This window comes from Haliotis asinina, chromosome 15 (assembly GCF_037392515.1).
Source record: "Haliotis asinina isolate JCU_RB_2024 chromosome 15, JCU_Hal_asi_v2, whole genome shotgun sequence".
Taxonomy (NCBI): domain Eukaryota; kingdom Metazoa; phylum Mollusca; class Gastropoda; order Lepetellida; family Haliotidae; genus Haliotis; species Haliotis asinina.
Window position 1 is genome coordinate 4,944,380 of NC_090294.1, and position 6,266 is coordinate 4,950,645.

Below are 6,266 nucleotides of genomic sequence, written 5' to 3' on the forward strand. Positions count from 1 at the left end.
TGTTGCTAGATTGGCTCGAAATAAAACACGGCCATTGTATTTGTTTTACTTTCTGTCTTACAACTTCAGTTTACACCTTCTATAAGGTCCGCTTACCACGCATCGTGACATTTTTCACAGACATCACAGTACCTTACTCGTAGATGAGCTGGGTGGGATTTCATTGTTCAGCTTGGTGATCTGTGAAAATGGACCGGTCAAAATGAAACAAAACTGGAAGCACAGTTTATCGATGTAATTTGCAAACAGGTACTATACTGTAATTATTAACTTATGTGATGATGATGATGGTGGTGATGATCATTGTCCAATTCTCAAAAGGCCTTGTGGTGAACTGTGCTTTCTTATAGTTTTGGATTTTAAAAAAATTGTTATTCGAGTTTCTAAGACCGCAACTTTAAAATAATTATTCATTCATGAAAAATATTTACTACTGTGGAGGAAATCGCCAACTTTGTCCTGCTATATGTTTTGTTCTTATGACTGTTAGGTTTGTCTTCCATGGAGGTAGTGTTGGTAATTAGTGACATATATTCCAATTGTGTGCTGAATTTCGTTTATTTTGACTGTATAAACTGTTTAGCTATCACAAAGTTTTGGTTTTCATTTTAACCCATGTAGGCTTTGGAAGCCGTTTTCACATGTATTTCGAATTACTGATGTCTTATATTGTGTCATTCAAATAATTCCAGATATCTGCTAAAAAACTTAAAGAAAAAATGTTGATATCTGAAATTGGATCAGTAATATCAGAATAGTATTAAGATTTTATATACAAAACAATGTTTTGTATATCGGTAATTCAATTCCAGGTATCTTACGATTAAATACAGATAATGTCAATTAATTCAGTAAAAGATCTCAGATTTAATTAATGGTATTTTAATTGAATGAGTCAATATGCTTCTGCATGTGAACAAATTATTTCAAGATTTTTCGGCGTTATACGAGTAGCATTTTAGGATTTCAGCAATTCTACTCTAAAGGTCAGAAATAAAAAATACCCACATCTTGAAACATTATTGACATCTTTGAATGATACAGGTATCTTTAAAAAAATTGAAAACAGAAAATACTTTAACAAAGACTTACGACAGCCGCAGCTCTAAAATGATTTGAGAAACGGGGCCCAGATAGGGTGAGAAGGTAGTGTGAAGGTTACTTAACAATACAAATCTAACCCACAAGCATCACTGCGAGACCAGTCTGCACACACGCACACCCATACGCACACACACACACACATCTAGTCCAGAATCATGCCTTTCTTTCAAGGAATTGCTTATAAAACAAAATCCATTGTCGTATAATGTTTATTAAACCATTGAAAAATACCAACCTACAAGGTGTAAATGTTTCTGTATAACTTGAAAATGTTTAAAGTACCTATTGTGGAAATATGGCAGTGGATAGAAAGTTAGGTGTTCACAACACTGGCAATTCTCCTTGAACATTCCACCTAGGAAACATACTTATGGACACTGACATTCTTATTTCTTGTATCAGTTCAACTCCAAAGTAAGTACCTGAAGCGAGCATAAAATCTTTTAACAGGTAAAACACTGTACATTTTCCTGTTGTGTCTAAGACTGCAATACAAAATGACAAAACTCGATGCACTTTATTACAAAATGAGACAGGCACTTGCTATGTGTTTTTAAACAAGTAAAATTTTGAAACTAATATTCATCCACCACAAGCGACCCGTGAAGGTCCCGGGGTAGAATAGGCCTTCAGCAACCCATGCTTGCCATAAAAGGCGACTCAGCTTGTCGTAAGAGGCGACTAACGGGATCGGGTGGTCAGACTAGCTGACTTGGTTGACACATGTCATCGGTTCCCTATTGCGCAGATCGATGCTCATGTTGTTGATCACTGGATTGTCTGGTCCAGACTCGATTATTTACAGACCGTCGCCATATAGCTGGAATATGGTTGAGTGCGACGTAAAACTAAACTCACTCACTCATCCACCACAAGCAGATCTACCAGTTGTCTCCCTTAGAGCATCCTACTTCTCTCCCTTAGACTAAAAGTGTATTTGGAGAACATCCATACATTAATACCCAATAATTAGAATAAATGGCAACAGAAGAGTGTTTTGTATCTGAAATACTCTCAGCCAAAACGTAAATGCCACTCCATAACATCATTAAGTGTAGGTGACAAAAAAATGTTACATATAACCTATCTACAATATCCATAGGATACATAATCACAGTGAAACAAAATTGCTGTGTAGAATAGAGATAAACACTGATGAGAACAGTGTAATGATCAAGAAGTGGTTATGTAAACAAGCATGAAGATCTCAGCAACTGGACAAAGTCACTCATTTCTACCAGTCTTGTATGCAGAACCTTCACTGCATGAAGATCAACACATGAAAGTCTTAAGGAGACGCAACTGCAGCATGGTATCTCTCCATTGCTTGCTCGCCATCAAAGTCAGCTGGAGCTCGCTTCATCAACATCTTAGTGAGTTGGATTTGAATCAGTCTGAACAGTTTATACACTTAAGAATATCTCAGCCTTTTGCAAAAGTGAAAGTGAGTGAGTTGGGTTTTATGCCGCTTTTAGCAAAATTCTGGCAACATCAAGGCAGGGCAACACCAGAAATAGGCTTCACACGACGTACCCTTTGAAAAGTGTAAGGTGTCATAGATTCCTGTAACAGTCTTTGAAAAAATAATTCTTTGAGGAGACCTTGGAAAGTGTGGATGACGGGTTACAAACGATGGAGATGTGTTGCATCACACCAGCTTTGTGCTGAGGATTGCATGACGATGAAAGTGGATCATGGACACGAATGTTAACAGACATGCAAGTCAACAAAATGTTGGCGGTTCTTAAACAACGGACCCCATGATGCGTCAAGGTGAGAGGGCCCTGGATTTGAATGTTCTTCCTTCACCTTGCGTTGTTTCAACACTGGACCATCACATTGTGGTTTGGGGCTTCCATCACGTTTCCTGAAACATCAGCAAAATATGTGAGGAAGTTCTCGTAGTTATCAGTCAAAACATTCTTCAACAATGCTTTACTGAATTTGTCATTGCAGTAACTTCTATTGAGCATAATACATCAAGGAGATAACAACAACAGAAGCAAGTGAAAGCTAGAAGAAGAAAGATAATGTATTTCTCTAATGTATTCCAACCTAATCTCTCCATGCTCAATACTCTGAAGTCTGAGGGATGTTCAGTTTAGAGTTGTAACCAAACCTACTGATTTTAACACCTATGGATAATAAATTACCTGACTCTTGACAATATTTGTGTACTAAATACTAATTTAGTCTCTTGTCAATTCAGTTATTAATACTCTTAGCATCTAGATATAGCTTTGCTGTTCACATAACTGTAACGCTCCAAATGGCCAAACTCAATATGTTCAGTATATGGCACCTATGGTAGCCATCTTGAAAACCAGATTGGAAGTGAATGAGCACTACCAAAGACTCAGTATCATTCATACATTCCAGTTAAACAACTTCAGAAATAGTTTCAAAGGAAATGTTGAAAATAATGATAGATGGACAGAAACATGGATAACCTGCCACAACATGAAATCATGTTCTGTCAGGTGAGATCCCAGTGTGACCTATATAGCTCCATAAACTATGTGTCCAGAGGTTTACATACATTTGGCACAAATAATCTAACAAATAAAAATGCATACCTGATATCCAGGTGGTCTCTGTCTATGTACTACAACATACCTGGAATACTCAGTCATCTCCCCTTTTTCTTCACAACACTCGTCTTGAACTGGGATCATGGTGATTCAGACTGAAAAAAGAAATGTTAAGATATAATTTAGAACACAACACTCCTATGACATATTTATGATTAATTTATGATCCTATAGACATTTGACAGATAAACATCAGTTACCTTCAAGTTTCACACCATAACTTGAGCAAAAAGCCCTTCAAGTTTAATGCAACAGTTGGAGCAAAAAGCCCTTCAAGTTTCACACAATACCTGGAACAAAAAGCCCTTCAAGTTTCACACAACACCTAGAACAAAAAGCCCTTCAACTTTCACGCAACACCTTGAATATAAAGCCCTTCAAGTTTCACATAATACCTGGAACAAAAAGCCCTTCAACTTTCACGCAACACCTTGAATATAAAGCCCTTCAAGTTTCATGCAACACCTTGAATATAACGCCCTTCAAGCTTTACCCAATACATTGAGCAAAATGCCCTTCAAGTTTCACACAGTCTTTCAGCTGTATCACATTATGGAAGCTTGATGTGGAGTGACTTGGGTTTTATGTCACTTTTAGCAATATTCCAGCAATTTGAGACTAGAATACATCAGAAATGAGCTTCACACATTGTATCCATGTGTGGAATTGAACCCAGATCTTCAGCATGACAAGCAATCTCTTAACCACTAGGTTACCATACTGCCACTTGATGTGATAGGAAAGCCCTAGGGATTCCAAATCACATACACTTAACAATTTGTCGATACCCAGGCTGGATATTCTTGAAACATTTGTTGGCCTTCGAACATCTTAACACATTGGCTACCATCAAAGTTAAGAATTCTTAAGGCTATGAACGTTTTGACAAGAAGGGCCCAGAAGAATATGTTATGGTTCATTCAAAATCTAGGAACATAATCAGGGTCAGCAGGAATAAAATACTACATCAAGCAATCAAAGATGAGTCTGACAACCTGGGTCCTGTTTCACGAAGCTCTCACAAGCCTAAGATCTCGTAACTTTTCTCGTGGCATTCGTACCTCCTGTACTGTAACATAGGGGGTAGGAATGGTACAAGAAAAGTTACAAGATCTCTGGCCTACGAGAGCTTTGTGAAACGGGACCCTGATCCTGTCAGTCGCAGAAGTAACATTCTTAACTTATATACAGTACATAGCCCATATACAGTATATATATAAGAAATCATATCTGAGGGGTGGTCATAAAGATCTCGCCACATGGGCTGATAATGTCAGGATACAATTTTTTCTACATTTTCATATACTACCCCGACAAAATTTGACTCACTTGAGTAAATGCAGCCACTTAATTCAGTCAACTGTTTTAGATTTTGCAAAATGTTTCATTCTGTTTAATGGTACTCTTTACACATGAACTGATGTATTGTAAAACAATTTTGTAATGTTGAAAAGATTAATGTCATGAGTTAAATAAATGATGATACTGAATGAAAACTGGCTAATCCTTCAAGAAAACTACACCCAAACATGCATGATGTTTGCACATGCTTTTCAGCTATCATTATGCATGACCATCGTGCAATTAATCAACTAAAAGTTTGCTGGTGGTTCCCCAAGTTAGAAGAGGAAATTCATCTTCGATGTAACCATATATACACGTAAGTACATAACAATTAAAGAAACATGAAGTGGCTGCTTTAAGTGACTCGAAACTTTTAATGGGTACTGTACATTATAGATTCCAAATGATCCACACAATTCCTTAATGTAAGACAATACAAATTTAAGTTTCACATGCAATAAATGATATAATACAATTGACAAAGACATTCTTGAATTGTGAACACAACTGTAAATGCATTTACCTGCATCCGAGTTTACCGGTGAATTTCAAATACGTTGTGGTTATACTGCACTTTAATTTATAGTGGCACTGAACCTTGACCAAATAACCCCAAAACGTGTCCTCGTAAACGCTAATATCAAGTGTTTGTATGTGTTAGATAAACCACAGACTGGATGGTGTCCACGCTCGCCCGAGTCCAGAGTCCACGCAGTGTCCATATCTCACCAACATACATAAACAAATTGTGCCTGAGCCCTGTTTCCTCACACGTGAATACAGATGACAGATATCAGCTGATTTCTTAACGTGTACGCGGCACAATTTGTGTGGAATTGATACTTTACCTATCTTTCGATGATGATTTTTAGCAACTCTGATTTTGTAGGTAATGAAATGACGTGACCAGGAATTTCTTCCACCAAACACGTGCAGTGGGTCACGTTTTGACGTGAACTTGTTACTGTTTGGGCGAACTGACCTATAATGTCACACCGACTTTTCCTTTTAAAATGCATTGTACAGGTTTCTAATTATCATGCATTGAACACAATACGTACCCATTTACTGCCTGGCCATACCTGACCCTAGCTGATACAGATATACACCTTCGATTTTGCCAGGGACGTTACCTTCTTTCCCTCTCTCACATTTACCAATGGATGTTTTGTTTCTAATAATAAACGACCACGCACTCCCGCCGTGCTAAGATGACGTCTTAAAAGA

General features: G+C 37.5%; 1 long non-coding RNA gene across 1 annotated transcript; it reads right to left on the reverse strand.

Annotated features, from left to right (window-relative positions):
• Positions 1–1,295: 1,295 nt before the first annotated feature.
• On the reverse strand, positions 1,296–6,266 carry LOC137266065 (uncharacterized). Its single transcript, XR_010954962.1, has 3 exons — positions 6,101–6,266; positions 3,721–3,790; positions 1,296–2,971 (listed from the first exon to the last, which is right to left on the reverse strand). It is a non-coding gene; the product is annotated as an uncharacterized lncRNA (long non-coding RNA).